The sequence below is a fragment of the Mycteria americana genome, chromosome 13, assembly GCF_035582795.1.
Source record: "Mycteria americana isolate JAX WOST 10 ecotype Jacksonville Zoo and Gardens chromosome 13, USCA_MyAme_1.0, whole genome shotgun sequence".
Classification (NCBI taxonomy): Eukaryota; Metazoa; Chordata; class Aves; order Ciconiiformes; family Ciconiidae; genus Mycteria; species Mycteria americana.
The window spans coordinates 4,578,994-4,596,678 of NC_134377.1; positions in this window are offsets into that span (position 1 = coordinate 4,578,994).

Sequence of the window (17,685 nt, forward strand, 5' to 3'; positions counted from 1 at the left end):
AAACCACAGTTTTATACCACATGGGCCAGCTATCTGCTGGAATTAAGAAGCAGCAGATATATTTCACTGATGCCAACTTGCGAGCCAGCAGATAGCAGTGACTTTAGTCACAGCCACAGCAACAGCTTTTAATCATGCCACTGTATTTAAACTGGCAAGCTGGTGGTGATAGGCACAAGTTCCCATGTTTATACCATCTGGTTTCACTACTTACTCTTGGCTTTTTTAGATTGTCGGTGTTGGGTTGGCAGAGCTTTTCCATGCATACAGTAAATGGCTGCGTGTGTTTAATTTTTGAAATGCCCTCTCTGAGTCTGCTCTCATTGTCAGACTTTTTTGTTGTTGTTCTTCCTGACTAACCCTGGCACTGTGTTCAGAAAACTCTAGCTCGTAGCTCTCTGCAGATATAGGGCACTTGCTGCTCTAGGGAGTAACGCAGTAATGGGAGAGAGCATCAGAGAGTCTCCTGCAGTTAGATTTGTCAGCTGCACTTGAGTGCATCACACCCAGCAGAGTAAAATTCCTGGTACCGCTTCTTCCACCGATACTCCCTTGTCATAGCTTTTCCTCCTCCTCCATTACCTCTGCCTGGAGCCTGGTGTGAGTGGAATGGTGGGGATGGGGGGCAGCATTAAAATAAACTTAGAAGAGCCTAACACCAAACAAATTCCCACCTGCAGAGTGCAGATCCTTTTCAGGGAGCGTCCCCACCTTTGCACTATCTGTGGGTTGTTCTCCAGTTGCTGTTTTAAGCCATCTGATTTTGAAATGATGTTAGGTGTAGGAAAATAAAAGCATGGTTAACTGGGGCTTGTGCCAAAGACACAGTATAATATATCTCTAGGTGGAAACAGGCTCCGTGTCTCCATCCATCACCTCTTTGTCTGGAGCTTCTGTCTTGGCAGGTGTCTGTAGAATAGATGGCAAACTGTAGTGGCTTGTGCTCAAAAAAGTTCAAAGTAGCAGCAATAATCCTGATAACAGGGCAAGTCAGAGAGCTGCAGGATTTCATAAAGGCTGATGGGGATTTGAATTTAAACATTGTACCTCTTTTCTACATTTTTCCCTACGGCTTAAGGTATGTGTTCCAGTTGCTGGTGTCAGGCTGAAAAGTTCAAAAAGCAGATGGACCTCTGTCCCTTCATGGGACAGACTGCAGAAATTTTCATCTCTATCACTTGTTCAATTCTACCTGTGATGGTTAAAAGTCATTCTCTAAAAGTTTTTAGAAGCTGGTTTGAAACAGATCCACAGATGTCATTGCTGATACCTAGTGAAGCTTGTCTGATAAAAAATTGTCACCATTATTGATTTGGATGGGCGGTAACATGCACTAGGACAGATTCAACAGAAGGGCCAGCGCTGCTTCGGCTTGAAGACCTATTTACAGGGGCAGGGATGTATTCTGTACTGGTGCAGCTATTCTTCTTCGTAAATGAATTTAAGCCATGTAGAAGAGAAGCAATTCCCTATGCTCTCTCTAGCCCTCACTGCTGACCTCCCAACAGGAATTATTATGCTGACTTTTGCATAGCAGTAAATTCAAGTCTACGTGGATGGGGGCTCCTGTCCCCAGGATTGTTCCTCTCCCATTCTTTCACTATATTATGCTGTTGTTGGTTCATTGATTTGAGGGTTCGTTGTTGGTGGTGGTTTGGTTTGGGTTTTTTTTACAAAAAAAGTAATAATTAAAAAACAAACCTTCCCTTCATCCCCAACCAAAACAAGAAACCAGAAAGAAAGCAGGCAGTTTGTGACTCTTGATTGCCTGTGGCAGGAAGAAAATATTTAATTCATTTTCCAGTGTGAGCCATTGTGAACTTGAAAGGGACGTTGTCAAGTAATTTGATTTTCCCACAAAGTGTTGCAACCTATCGAGGAGAGTGTCTTTTTGGTGTGGTATATGCCAAGCTCCAGAAAGGAAAATGCTACTGAAGCAGCGCCAGCTGGCTGCGGTCCCAAACTCTATTTCCAAAGCCAAGGTAATGGCATCAGCAAGGCTGGCATGAAAGTGGAAACAAAACAATCTCAGTGTCTTGACTGCAGGCTCCCTTTGGAAAAGCTTCTGCAAGAGGCAAGGGAGGAGAGAGGAGGAGGTGGGAGAAAAAAAAAATGTTTGCCCAAGTAAAAAGTGTTGAAAAAAATGTCCAGTGAAGCAAGTTGTTGATGAAATGTGCAGTTCTGTGGAAGCCAAAAGACTCTGGGGAACAGTCATTCTCGGTGAGATATTTCAGCAGGAAAAATCTAAATCCTTAATTTTTACAAGTAGCAAAATGGTAAATGTTGACAGTGTTGAAACATGATATTTTGATAATAATTCCATTTCCGTTTTTTATGACATGGTAAATTTCTAATTCTGAGGTGTACATATTTCATTTGTATATACTATATTTATTATTAATCAGTATTAAATCCAATAAAAATACAACTTGATATCAAAACAAAACCTTTAAACTCTAACAAACAAGCTGTCGTTCCCCCAGAATTGTTGGATTTGGGTAATTCTGCATTTTCAGTTTCATGTTCTGATTCAGTGCAGTTAAGAAGTTTATTTCTTTGATTATGAAAATTCCTACAGAACCTGCCTCTAGACCAGCTTAAATCAAGGTGTGCTTTGAAAGCATTTTAACTGTGGAGACACAGTTTTATCTTTCAGTGCATTTTAGGACAGTAAGAAGACCTACATAATAGTACATATAAAACACTTAGGTTTTAGCATGGGCCTGTACCTGAATTGATGTTCCCTGCTGAGCAATGGGGCACGTTAGCTCGGCTACAGTCCTGTTCGGGTGTGTCTAAAGGGCTTTCTAGTAATGGGAAAGGTTTTCATCCTGCTAGCAAGGAGTGCAAGTGAAATTAGCTCACAACTATCTGCATCCATCTGTTTGGATTTGTGTAATAGCAGAACTGGCTCAAGGGATTTTCAGGTCATTTGAGAAGTCGGAGGGAGTCAAGGGTGCTACTTTGGTACCGTGGCTTACTGTTCTTAAAGTGTTTCTGATAGACTGTAACAAAAGGACCATAATGGCTTTTCAGAGGCTGTCATAAAAGCCCAAAGCCTGCGCAACCATCCTAGCTATGGCTGGTTAAACCTTCCCTTGTGTATCTGCCTCCTGCGCTGTCCAGGACTATTTTGCCATTATTTATCTGTATTCTTTTCACGTCAAAGAAAGAAAATATAGGTAGAACCAGAGCTGTCTATACATTGCCATCTCTTTGAGCAGTGAAAGATCAGTATAGAGTGGAACAAGGTGCTTGTTTAGATCCACCGCTCTCTTCAGTCACTCTATTTTCAGTCAGTCCCAGCAATAACAGATGAGTTTTATCCTTTGTTTTGTATGTATTATGAGTTACTGTGTTACGTATTATGAGTTTTATCTTTTGTTATGTGTTGTTGGGCAGAAGCCAGGGCGTTAATGCATGCTGGAACATCATCCATAGCATGACACAGAGTAGGAAGTGTTGGAATTGAGCACTGGTAGATGCTGGGTTTATTCCTGGCCCACCCATGGACTCATTTTTGTAACTATCTTTTTCTCCTATAAGTTAGGCCATTTTCCTCCTCCCTGAGAACATTGGGTAGTGGTGCTTTCTTACTTTGTAGGGGTATTGCAAAGCTTATTTGATGTGTGTTTGTGAAGTATTCCTCGGATGTCAGACTTCTGTAGAAGTTCAAAGTGGTGCATTGTGCGATGACTCAGTCCTCTAATTCGCCCTGGTGAACATTAATTGGATATAGAAAAGTTGGTATTTTTCTTCAGCTGGAGACAGTTGAGTCAGTGCAATGGCTCACAGCTGGTCTTTACAAGGAAAAGAAACTTGTGAAACCTTTTCCCTTCAAAAAATCTGTCTTTCAGCTCAGGCAGTGCTAATACAAGGCTTTGGAATGTTAAAGGGTTTAATTCTGAGCGTTTCTTCTTTAATTTTTTTTGTAGCGATTGAATTTTTGAAATAATACAGAACTTGTGCTTGTGGCCAAACGGCATTTGAGGGAAGATCCTTTTGTCAGGAGGGATAGGGAAAGAACAGGAATACTTGCTAAGATGGCCCCAGAGACCACTAATGTTTAGTTTTATTTCTGAGTGGCTAGTAACAAACACTTCAGAAACTGATGTAAGAGTGATTTCTGTAGCAATGAGCATCCCAATTTAATCATGTCTTGTGTGGGAGAGCTTTTGTGTTAATATGTTTTGAATTTTCTTAATGAATCCAGTGGTGCTGGCCTGGTTGTGGTTAGATGTTATTTCCAATACGTAGGTGAGATGACAACATTAAATACTGAAGGCATCAACACTGTTAGCTGCAAAAGAAAAAAAAGAAGTTATTCTGTAGGGCTTAGAAGTACTATGTAAATAGAGATCTAGTAATATAAATACAGAAGAAATCAATGTTTCTAGAGGAAAAAGTGGCAAAGTAATTGAAGCTTCTCTTTCTATTAGTGTTAGCATTGTTAATATGGCTCAATATTAAGTAAACTTCACCTTCTGTATATGGAAACTTCACTTTGTGAGTGTGGAAATGCTGTCATTTTGTCTGGAATACTTATTAGCCATAGGAATACATTTGAAGGATGGAACATGTCCCAAAACTCCTTAAGCTTCTCCGAAGCAGGAGGTGGACCCAGGGGTTAAAATACACCTTTTAAATCACTGGAGGAGGAAGGGAGTAGTCAAAGAGAAAAGGAAAACTTCAGAGCAGCTAAATATTCTTTTTCTCCGTCTTTCTTCTTTTGCACTAAATGCTGGCAGTGGTTACTGCTGCATCTTAACTCTTTTCAGGTAATAAAGGTGAGACACGTGGGTATGAAGAAGTGGTAGTACGGAAGGATTAAATGGGTCACATCCAAGAGCTCTGGAGGAATAAAAGGTCCAAGGTGTGGCTTAAACAAGCACCCTCCATGGGCTTTACTTAGTTTTTTCTAGCTCTTCAACTAATATTCAGAATTGTAACTTCTAAAAGTTTTGGTTTGGCTGTTTGGTTTTTTTCATTTTTGGCAAACTTTTTGCGGACAAGAGAAGGCAGGGTTGGGACGACAACCCCACTGAGCTGTACAATTAAGTGCTGTATGTCGTCTCGGAAATTACAGGCTCCTGGGCTATATTTCAGTACCTGGTAACTAAAAATGTCTTTGTGGTCAGAAAGCCATTGATGTTTGCTTCAGAGGTAGTAGTTACTGGCAGATGCCCAATAAAAGGCAGAACAATTTTATCATCTGTCAAGGAGACAGGATGGTGGGTTTCAGGACTACTGCTTTGTTTTATAATGTAAATGCCCATGTCTGTTAATTCTATTCTTAATTAGCTGTATCAGTCTGGGTTTGTTGCTTTTGTTTGATGCTGTGTTTTATCTGCGATTGACTATTTACTTTTATTTTTTGGAAAGCGAAGGCTGTAAGAGCAGCTCTTGGAGTCAGTCTTTATTGACTGCCTGTGCAGTTCGTGGTTACCCTGACCCATGTCAAGAGATTGTGCCCAGGCAATAATTAGTCTGTCACAAGAACGCCTGTGTGAATCTGCTGATCACACAGATATCCCACAGCAGCTTCCTTTGCTCTCAAGGGAGCTGAGCAGAGAGGAAGAACGAACAGGCCTTTTCTACTCCTCTTTTTCTGTGCTGTTTTCTCAGGCCACCTCTGTGGTGATCTGTTCTCACTGTTTGTAGAATAGAGGCTGGTGTTTCATTTCTGCTGAGATTTTCTTTGGCATCAGGTGTGCGCTGCCCCCTGCTCAAGAAAGAGCACGTGCAGAAGGACTGATTCATCATCTGTTTTCTCCTTTGACGTCAGGGATTTCAGCATGGTCGGTCCTGACCATGGTTGGTCCTGATTTACGTGGGGTTTAGGGTGAGGAGACTCCAGCCCTTTTACCTTGGAAGCTAAAGGGGAATGCCTCTTAGTATGAATGGCTCCCTGCCCCAGTTCATACTGAGGGCTGAGATTGAGGTGTGGTGTTTCTCACCCGGTGTGTCACTGGTATTTAAAACCATGGAGTGACGCAATCTCTTGCAATGTTCAGGTCTTAGAAGATATTATCAGGACAAATGGAGATCTTAGAACTCAGGCCCCAACAGGCAACTAACAATCCTGATCATCTTCTGAAATGCAGTTACTTGTGTGCCTGCATACACACCCTGTTAATGAGTACGTAGTCTCTAAAATTTCAACTTCTACAAATACTTGCAAATTGACCCTGAAATGTGTCTCAACCCAATTAAAAATTATCTTGGGTCTCTGATTCATGGCCTGTTCATAGCTGGGAGTGGATCCACCTACAGACTTAGGTGTAAAAATGTCAGGTCTCCAAGAACTAACCCAGAAATATTTATAACTTTCACAAGAAATATTACTGGCTCTTTGTTTCTTTCCCCTGATTTTTTTACTCTACTTTTATGAATCTCACTGAATCTGTTATGAGGATCCTAATCCCAAGTAAATCCCAGAAAGAGAGCGGCAACTGTGCTGGAGTGCAGTTGGCAGCGAGTGGAGTGAGCTCTCGCGTTGCCTGAGAACCGATGGACTTGCCTGGCTTGTCACGTCACAGCATCTGGCACAGCTGTCTCTCTCACATATTGAACTGAACTGCCGTATAGGTCAGGACATGTTTGGCCAGGCCTGTGACTGTCTTCCGGACATTCACCAGCCCTGTCTCCATCTATCCCTGCATTACCACATTCCTTTCTCTTTTCATGCTAAGACCTTCCTGTGTCTGTCTGTCTCTCCCTCTCTCCCTAGTAGCCTCAAACCTCTATATCTGTCTCTCTATTCCAGACATCACTATAGTGTGTGAATTATTCCTGAATATGATTGATTTTATTCTGATAATCCTTTGTCAGAGACAGAAACTTCTTTTTTCTGCTTTTTTCGCTCCCTCTCCACTTTTCATCATGCTTTCTTCCCTGCTTTCCTTTATCAATCCAGTTCTCCTTTTCCCTGTCTCTCGCATGATGTGAGCACATTACTCCTGTTGAAGCTAATGGCTTTTACCTGCTAATGGGAGAACTCTTCTCTTCTGTCCTTTGCTCTTTGGCAGCCCCTGAACTTTGCTATTTCCTGTGATGTTTGATAAGTCTGGAAACTCCTTTGGCAAGCATCCGAGCATCTCAGGACTCCAGCCTGCATTGTGTGTTTGAGTGAATAGTCCTCTTTTGATCATAACACCTACACACTTTCACAGTTAAGTCCTGTAAGCCTTGCAGAATTTTTACTAAACATCTATCTACAAAGCGAATTTTATGAGCTGTATTAGGGGTATGAAGCAGCTTTTATTAGGGAGCAATGTGTCAGGGGAAACTCTGCAGGTAAGATTTCCCAGCTGTCTGATGTCACTGTAGGAATGCACACTGCATCCTGTTTTCAATGGATGTAAGATACAGGTCTCACCACCCAGGCTTATAGTCGCCTGCTTTAGTCCCCTGCTTATTGGGGAACGTTGTGTAAACCACGGTCAACCTATACTCAACATCACAAGTTCTTGATTTTGTGACTGCCCCTCTGCAGAAGGGCACTGCCTAACTTTGTTTTCATCAGAGCTTTCCAACACTTTGTAAGTGGTACATCAGGCTGGCAGACGCATAATAAAACTCACCGTAAGCAGTTCTGGCGACGTGGCATCTTTGACATGGATTTTCAAATGGCTTCTTGTTGTGCCAAAGAGTCAGAAGGCCTGGAGGAGACGTCTGAAGCCTGGGCTATGGGGCAAAGGGGCACAGCAATTGCCACCCTGCGAGGACAAGACATTCCAGGGTCTGCTTGATGAACAGCTATAGGAGGCAGACAAGTTTTAACATGTCATTTTACAGCAAGGCCAGTAAAGAGAGTAAGGTCCAAGGGATAAGAACTAGCCTGGCATTTGGAAGATGCAGGCTCTGTCTCAGAGTCTGCCAGTGAACTGCTGCATGATGTTGGCTTTATCCTTCCATGCTGTGTTTTGGCTTGTTTAATAACATCTTCAAGACATTTGTGATTCCTAGTGTGTATGTCTCTCTGTCATGCTCAGCACAGGGCTCTTGTCTGAGAGGTTTCAGACTGTAGTTACCTGTCGATCAGACCTCTACAGTAAGATGACCGTGTAATTCTAAGAAACCAAATGAGAGCTACCGCTAGGAAGCTGGATGCTCAGCCTGTCTTTTAATACCTCTTTCTCCTCTGCAACTTTCAGTTTCTTTGAATAATCTTGACAGCAAATTGGTAGCCAGCATATTTGTTTGAAGGAGGAAAAACCTACCTGATCCTCCTGCTTCCCTTATTCCTGCATCTTATGAAAGCTGAACAAGTTTTGTATTTTTTTAAATACCTTCTCAAAGTAGAAGCCCTGGTGAGGGAGCGTGCACTGGTACTGGGTGATTGAAAGTGGGTAGTGTCTACTCCAGAAACATCAAATCAGGCAGGTGCTAGATGATCACCATGCACTGTCTGTGTGTTTTGTGATAATAAAGTCTCCAAAGAAAGGGAGAGAAGGAAAAAAGCAGCTCTCTTTCCTAACTGTCTTTGAATTCAGAAGACAGCAAAAGGGTTTTGTTTGTTCAAGAAGAGAGAGAGGCCAGCTTTAACAATGTCTCTGAACGTGAAAATATGTTTCTGTGTTGATATTTTTTTAGCTTTTATGTGATATATTTTTATGGAGTTTTAGGTTACTTTATTTACATATATTATAACCTCCCTACTGAGTAAACAAGAGATGCCCAGCTAAGCAAACAAGCCCGAGGGTGATGGGAGAGGGAGAGAGAAAGGAGAAGAATAGCGAGAGGGAGAGGAAAAGAGAGGTGGCAATAGGAAAAGGGTAAACAGACAAGCACTAATTAAGGCCTTCATCACAAGCAAGGAGATGTGCTAGGCTGACAGTCAGTCAAGCAGATAAGGGGAGATGAGTTAAAATCTAGCCCCAGGTTTTGAAGGCCCCGGGCCCTGGCAGACAAGAGCACAGTGAACGAACAGGAAGCCACTGAAAGGTCATTTGCATGAAATGATGTTCAGGATCTTTGCTTTTGTTGTTGCCCTGATGGCTTTAACCCATTCCTGGCCCAGGAAACACACAGATAAGACACTTGCAGCCAGTCTCTGTACATGGCTTGAAGGCTTCCTTTGGTGGCCTTTAATGGAGCAGCTCTCCAGGGAGCGTGTGCTTCATAGAGGGAGAGAGAGGGCTTGTGTTTCCCACTGAAGGTAAGGGCAGCTGAAATTCCTTGGCTAAGTGATGTGATCACTCTCTAGCAGACCGTAAAATGGAGAGATCATCAGAATGGGAGACTCTAGGCATGAAACGAGCCACAAGCTTGCCAAGTTGAGGGAAAATGCGGTGACCTGCAGTGGTAAGAGACATTCAGGTATTCTAGACTTTGAGTTTTGTTCTTCTTTGCAAGAGCTCTGCGCACAAATCTTAGGGGTTTCCATTATGGAGCAATGTCAGAATCTATCGTCACTTGCCCTTGCTGGAGTGTCACAAACATATGACTATCAGGAGTGTTGTGCAGGTGGCTCCTGTCTGCCCCTTCAGCTGGAATTGAAAATACATCCAAATTTTTAGTGCTTATGAAAGAACGGGCAAATTGTAGTTGCAATCTCTTCTCCCTGAGCTACTTTAGGAAACAAGATCTTGCTCAGATCTCCAAGGGAATTCTGACACTATAATTATTATTATATGTTCTCAATGTGCTTAGGCATTTGGGCAGATTGTAATTCCTAGTGACATGGCAAGAGAAATGAATGCAGAAGTGCTCACCATTTTGTAATAGTCAGACAACCTAGCACACTTTCCCCCGGCCCCCACTTCTGTTTAGACATTTGGTAAGTCACAGTCGTTACTCTTCTGCTTTTTCTTCTGAAACACAAAAACTGGTTATAGCGAAGTCTAGTAGATTAAACAGGAGTCTCGGCTATTGGACTTCTGGGTTCTACTCCAAACCGCTGCCACTTCATTACTGTTTGACCTTCTCCATCTCATGTCAACTCATTGTGAGTAATGTATCTGTCTGCCACAGAAGGGCAATAAGTTTACTTGCCTCCAAGAAAGGGGATGATTGGAATTATTACCTCTGAGATTGGTAGAGTGCTCTCAGATCCTTGGGTGAACATGCTGTTGAAGGTAAAGCGGTGGTTAACAGTAGAGAAGCTCTCTGGAGTAAAGCTGGACACTGAACCTTCAGGTTTAAGGCCAAACCATGATGGGAATCCAGTGAGGTCTTGAGAGAGATGTCAGCTGGTTACAGTGTTGAATCTCACAAGGAAAATCTCACTGAAGATTTCCAGTGGGGTGAGCCCCATTCAAATAATTTCCAGGTACAAACCGCTTTCAGTTCCATATCAGTGCTGGAAAATTTGAACCTGAAGTCCCTCTTAGACTGAGACTGAATGGATCTGGGCTGTTACATTTGGCGAGCTCTTGGATTTTCCCACTAGAATCAGTGCTGTCCCAACCAATGCATTCCCAATTCAGGTATGAAGACTCTAGCTCAAGCCCAGCTGTAGCAGATACCTTGTTTAGTGCTGTGGCTAGCCACAGCTTTCCTTGGGGTGATGGTGCTCACTGGCATTTGGTGTAACTAATCTATTTCTCTGCTTCTAGGGTACAAATCATCTTGATAATAGAGACATTTTTTGTTTAAAAGAAAAGACAACGAAAAAAGTTCCCAAACTTTTCTTCTGTTTCACTTTGCTTATAGTTTGCACTGCATTCCAATGCAGGCTAGTATTACAGCATGCTAGAATCCCATTTAGATAAATATTTTTAAAAGCTACTGTATGGTATCAGTGGAGATGATGGCATGTAGGATTGCAGGTAATTGTTCTGTGTTATGAATACAGTGTCATGATTGTGAATGGACTTTTCTAAAGCAGAGGCTATGAGCACATGTAAGAGTAGCAGAATATAGATAGCTTTTGGCTAACTGCTTATTGCTCCTGCTCTCTGTAGAATTTTAAAAGGCCACTGTCATCAAGTAATTTTTCTTTTACTTCACTACATGTAATAGCTTCTTTAAGAGCCTGGAAATTATTTTATTTGCCCTTTTACTCTGGACAAACAGCAGTTTCTTTTTCTTGGCCTAACATTCCATCGGGAAGACAAACCCAAGCCCTGTTCAGTGTGTTTTTGCTTTAAATTCCACATAATGTAAGTGCTAGCATCAGCCTAAGAGGAAGAGATTTCTAAAAGTGTGATTAATCTGTTCAACATATGACCTTGAAAACTGAGCAAATGGAAAGGAAATACTGATTATTAAAGGTGAGGTCTATGGTTTGGGAAGAAACTTTATGTTGGTGTAGTAAGAGAGATCAGTGAATTCGTATGTTGAGAGAAATAATTTGTATGAAAGAAGAGCCCTTGTGCTCATTTAATGAGAAAATATGTGTCGTTCCATTCTGTGTTTTATGAGAACATGGTGCTGTTGAAAGACAACCCTGTAAACGTCCTACAGGGTAATACCCAAAACTTAGCCTATACCTCAGGGCAAAATGCAACCTGGAATTGCAAATTTCCCTTCATACCAGTAGTATAGATGGCTAGGACAGAGGATGTTGCATAGACTCTGTAAAGCAGTGTGGAAGAAGCGTTGTCCTGCTTCTTTTCAGCCAGTGAATTTACTTGTCCAGTGGAAGAGTGAGTCTCCAAGAGGAATGAGCCCGTAGCCCTGTGTGCCAACCTCCGCCTTCCCTTGCAGTGGTGATCTCACTCTCCAGAGACCACGTTGCACTTGCCATAAAGAGCAGCCGAGGCATTCAGCACAGCTAGCCGAGCGAACAGTAGGGTAACTCCTGGTTCCAGCAGGGCTTTAAGTAACAAGGTGAGTGGAACTGAGCAAAACATCTGCCAGCGGTGGCAATAGAAGTTGCAAAGATACTGGAGTAATTTTCTGTCCTCTCTTTGTGGTTCATCTTTAGTACCAAATGTGCCTAAAAACTTGCGATTCTAGGTCAGGGAGGAGAGGCAGCCAGATGTTTGTTCACTCCAGAGGGTAGAACAGACCATGACTGTGTTAAAAAATACAGAGAGATTTCAGACTCTACATTTTTAAATTCTCATTTTAAGACAAGACCAGCCTCCGCTATGCCAGTGTGGTGTGTTACGTGCCCAACAGTGTGATATGGGGTCAGAGAGGTTTATTCACTGCAGGGAGCAGCTTGTGATTTCCCACAGCCCAAGCAGGCAATTTTTCTCTCTTTCTCTCTCTCTTTTTTTTTTCCCCTTTCCGCCTGGGAAGGATGCAGCATCACAGACCTTGTCACCCGGAGCTTAGAGGACAGCAACCATATGCCTTCCGACCTCCCCTTGCTTTTCTAGGAAAGATTCAGCCTGCTGGGCATTTTCTATCAGAATCGTTAAGAGACAACGGCTGGGATGTGGCCCAGGCTGGCGTTCCTCTGGTGCTGTGCATGGATGGAGGGAAGGGGGAAGGGTGAGAAGGGGAGCGTGGCAGGGGGAGGAGGGTGAGGAGACTGGGCTGCCAAAGAGGAGGAGGGGGGAGGGAAGAGAGGCGAGATTGGCATCTTCATGTGCATGAGGCTGGCCAGCGTCAGGACAGCTTGATGAGCCTGCAGGCTACTATCTCTTGCAGTTGTTCTGATTGCAGTGATGGGCTTGTCTGGTGGCTTGGACACCAGCTTTCATTATCATGCTCTGCAACATTTGCAGTGGCGGGGAAAGAAGGGAATGGAGGAGGTAAAGAAGCCCTGGAGTTACACACGCACACATGTAACCACACACACACAAATCCGAGACAGGAAAGGGAGAGAAACAGCTTTGGCTCCAGGCTATTGATTTTGTTTCATGACACTTGCTCATTTCCCACTTCATGTGCTTCTCTGCTGTTGTTCCTTCCCAGTACAGCTACAGCAGGTCTCCATAAAACAATAGTGAACCCAAAGCAGTAGGGGCTTAGCAACTGATGGGCTGACCCAGTGATTTGAAGCCATTTTGGAAACAATCCCATATGCTTGCAACAGCACACAAACACTCCAACCTGTCTCCACGCTCACCAAGGAGACAGACTTCCACATCCTTTTCTCACAGATATACACACACACATCCTTTATATGTGTCTGTACTTATGCTCCTTAAATGGTCTTCTAAATACTGAGGCTCACCTTTTCTCTCCCAGCCTCTCCAACCATTTTGTCTTACTATCAAAGTAAAGGAATCTGGGGGTAGAGCTTTTTTGTGATGCTTTCTTGGAGGCATGGCTCCCAATGTTGTTGCACTGTTACTACTAAGGCAATGGCTGTAACCTCAGTGGCACTACAGGCAAAAATGGTGGGACAATAATATTATACAGGCAGCATTAGACTGTTCTTGTTTCTTTTTACCTCCGTTGTAAGTTTATTCCCTGTGAACTGGGAGTCACGTGTGGCAGTTGTGGCAACAGCAGTTTTGATCTTTGTCATGTTTTTTGTTTTTTTTTTTTTAATGTAACCAACTGCCTGACCCCAGGGGAAGGGAAAGAAACTGCTGGCGGGCAGGGGAGTTGCGTGAACCAGGACTGTTACTGAATATTGCAATACTTTGTGGTAAAATTGTATGACGCTCTGCTGTGGCTGCCCATATCTTATATCTTCTGAGGATCTCGGGGATTATCAGACAGTTGCCTTCACACAAGCACCAGAAGGGTTGAGGGCATGGAGGAGATCTGCTGAGTCGATGCAACTTTGCTGTTAGCATCATTTTCCTTTATTTAGCTGCTTTTGCTAGAGCTTCTCCACTCCTCTGCTTGGAAATTTAGTTCAGCTGTGAGAGCAGAAAGGGACTTTTGAGTGAATGTAATTTCTTGGTTACTGTCTGGCCTGAACACACACATATGCACATGCATGCACATACACATACTCTCTATCACACACACACACGTACATATTCAATTTTCTCCAGCTTTGTATCAGGGGATGTTGGAATGCCACGGCTGGCAGGAGCTACTAACTGGATTAGCTGGTAAATCCATCTGGAGCTCCCAGTGGGAGGGGTGGACAGGTTCAAGATGAATAACGGCTTGTCTGAAGCAGCAAAATGGATTATTTTATCAAAAAGAAGGGGGGGGAAATACCCTTGTTCCCCTTGCGGACTTTTGCCTGAGATGGGGGGGAGTGGTTTCAAGAAGGTAAGGAAAGAGGAGATGTTTTTTGAAGAGGGAATGATTCTTACTGTGTTGCTAAATATGGTTGCCCATCCTTTTTCAGTGTATTTAGCTGCATCTTGTCTTCCTATTAAACTGTTCCTTTATTTCCTAAATCTTCATTATGAATTTGAGAGTGTAAGGGCCAAGGCAGCTCCCCATCAGGTTTCTTAGTGACATGATGAGGGGAATTTTTTCTTGTTCCTCCTTGTCCTTCTTTTCTTGTGCAAGATGTAAACCACTTCCAGAAACATGCCTTGGTACTGACGCTCAGGACTTGGCCAGTGCATTGGGGCTGAAGCCACGGGGTTTCGCAGTGTACTTTCCTGCCCATCTCTCAGACTGAGATTTGACATTGACTGATGGAGTGAAAACAGTCGCTTTTTTAATAAGAGCTGTGCTGAGATCAGACAGCTTCATCTGGGATTCAGCAACAGCTGTACTTCAGATTTACCTGTGCAAAGTAAGCAAACCAGCAGAAACTGAAATGCTGGCGAGAGGGAGGAGCCTCTTTATGACTATCGATAGACTTGAACAAAGTTACATTTGCTGATGTATTGCTTAGCTAAGTGGCTGAGAGAATAAAAATAGCTTTTCCTCCCCCTGCCCTCATCCTGTTGCATAATGTTTCCTACACAAAGCCAAATACACTGGAATGAGAAGGGAAGAGCCTTTCCTTTTTCTTTCTGGTTGCCTTATCCATCCACAGTGTTGCCAATTGTATTGCAGGCTTGCAAAATGCGTAGTGTGCAAGCGTGTGCTCTGCTGTGAAGTGCTAGCTTCTGGAAGCACTTTGTTATGAGAGAGGCTCGGAGCCTCCGCTTCTTTTTTGGGGTCTTTAGTTGGGGTTTTTTATGTTTGCTTGTTTGTTTTTTTAATTAAACTTTTAAAAAGTAAGGTCATGTTTACAGGGAAAATGCTTTTGAAAGAAAGACCATCCTCAAGCCAAAATTTCATAGTATATTTCAGATATAATGATTTTTTAAGGTAGGTTTATGACTTCCAAGGGTCTGCTTTGGGATTAGTGCTGTTAGGATGAGCACACACAGCATCAGGGTTTGAGTCCCGGTTCTGCCTCAGATTTCTGTAGTCTTGGATAAAGCACTTAGTTGGCCCTGTACTTCAATTCTGCCATCTCTAAAATGCAGAAAATAATAGCTAATTTATGTAACGTGCTTAAAAATAACACAAAACTAGTGTCATCTTATTAAGCTCCCCTCAGTCTTTAGCAAAGTAACATAAGCTGCTCTAACTTCAGTTTATCATTCTTTACTGTGAGCTTTTTCTCTTCCAGAGGATTCCCTCCTGCAATCTGTGCTTCTCCAAGGCCTGTGTAAGTTGCTAACAGGAGGAAAATAAAAAGCATAATGTCTTTGGAAAATATTCAGGAATGGTTTCAGTAACCAGAATTACCTAGCTAAGGATCCCAACTGATGGTGCTAGAATGGGATAGAAACAAAGAACCTGTCTCCAAAATAGGAGCAGACACAAAGACAGGTTCTTTGCTGAGCATGTTCATTATCCCTTTGGTGCAAGCGCTAGTAGCTTTTGACTGTTAAACTGTGAGACTGTTTCTAGTACTGAGTGATCCCACTGGCCCCCTGGCTCCCTACAGCCTCCTCCAGCCACTGCTGCTGGAGCCCGAGCAATAACGAGACCCTTTCTTCCTCCCAGCTGCACTGTTCTTCATACCTGATCCTTGCAACTGTAGTGGATGGGGGCAACGGTGGGATTTCCCACTTCAGCCTGTGTTCTGTATTGAAAGCATACAAGTAGCATAGGAAAAGACAATGGCCTGTATACTTTGTATGTAGGCTGTGAGGTTTGAGGCTGCAATAAGAGAAATCCTGTGTGGTAAGGGGTTGCTAGCCAGTCTGGAAAATGACCGAATTATCAGAGGCTGATTTAGGGAGTCTTCAGCATCATTTGAAAACCACTGTACTACAGACTCTTCTCCCATCCCATTTTATGACTGCATCCTGCCTTGACATGCAGTCTTAGACACAGCCTCCCACCCTGTCATACACGACACTGTCATCCCTGGACCTTAAGGTAGGAGCTTGGTTTTGTTCTCATTGTGTTGATGACACAGTCTTGTGTCCAGAAAGAAACTACCTTTAAAAGAAAGTAGTGCAATATCAAGCAGCTCAGGGCCAAGACTCCTCCAGTGACAGTGATGTTGTAAGAGGGGTTGAGGAGCGCAGGGGTGAGGTCCTGAGGGACCCCTTCCTTTGATGCTGGGCTGGGAGTGTGTTGTGCTCTGCACAAAGCACAGCTCTCAGAGCCCAGAGAGAGCTGCAGAGGAGACCTCTGGCCAAACGTGTGCATGCTTATGTGCAGTACCTAGCATAAAAGGTTCTTTATAGATTCTTAGGACCGAGGGTAAGAGCTATAATTAACAACAATAATAATAAGAGCAACAATAATAAAAATAATTCTGGAGCCATTAGCTGTGACCTGGTCACATAAGCTGTGACCTGAAAAACAGAACAGCCGATGAGAAGTCGTGGGTCTGATCTTTCCCCCCCGCCCCCCCTCCACCCACGTCTCTATGCTTATTTCTCTCTTTCTTATTTTTCTTTTCTTTCTAATATTTTTTTTTCTACTCTGGACATATCCTTGAATCCTGGCCATTCCCCCAGCTTACGGGATTCCCATTATACACGCTTGATATTTAACAGCTTTGGCGTCTTCCATAGCTAGGAGTGAAAAGAGAAAAAACAGCTCAAAAACGTAATGGAGCAAAATCTGCGTGTTGAGCCCTGGTTCCATGTCCCTTTACACTGTTTACTTAGATCTTAAAAGCTACGAGCTGTGGCATCTACTCAGACTTCATCAGCCCATCCTGCCCTGATGCTGGCCTTGGAGACACTGCCAGCTCCAAATTCCCTTCTGCAGCCACCTCATTAGACCAGGAGGATTTTGTGGTTCCTGTGGCCGCCCCATTCCTTTTCAAGTCTTCTCTCTTACAGCCGGCTTTCCTACAGACTGCTCCCTTCTGTCGTGGGAAGGGACCAGGGGGACTGCTTGTGCATTTGGGGGGACAAAATATATTTAGTTTTCTTTATTCAGAAATCCCTGATTATGCCCAAGAGCTAAATTTACCCCTACGTGAGTATCCACTTTATGTGCTCAGTAAGCTGTCATGCATCTTTATCACGTGGCAAGATGTTGGTGTGCTTCGTGCTGTGCAAATGGGATGAGGAGCTGATCCTTCTCCAGGAGATCCTAACCGCTCTGTTTATAACTGTACATACATGGATGTTTTAAAATCTTTGTCATCATCTTCATATAAAAGAGAATATTATGCCATGAAGGATTGGAATAGTTCAGTATGAACTAAGCCCTTTAGAAGAATAAGTAAAATACCTTGTCTGAAATCCTGCCTCCTTACATGCCAGCCTAGTTCTGCTGCCTTAAGGAATCCCTAGAAATCCCCATGCTTCTGAGCTGTTCTTGGTGAAAAGGAGCTGGGGTCTGGTGGACCTGAGTGTCATGACCAAAGCAGTAGCCATCCCCCACCTTCTCTCCCACTAGCTTTCTGGAGAGCTTTCTTTTCTGGTTTTGGGTGGGGTTTTTTCCTTTGGGTTTTTT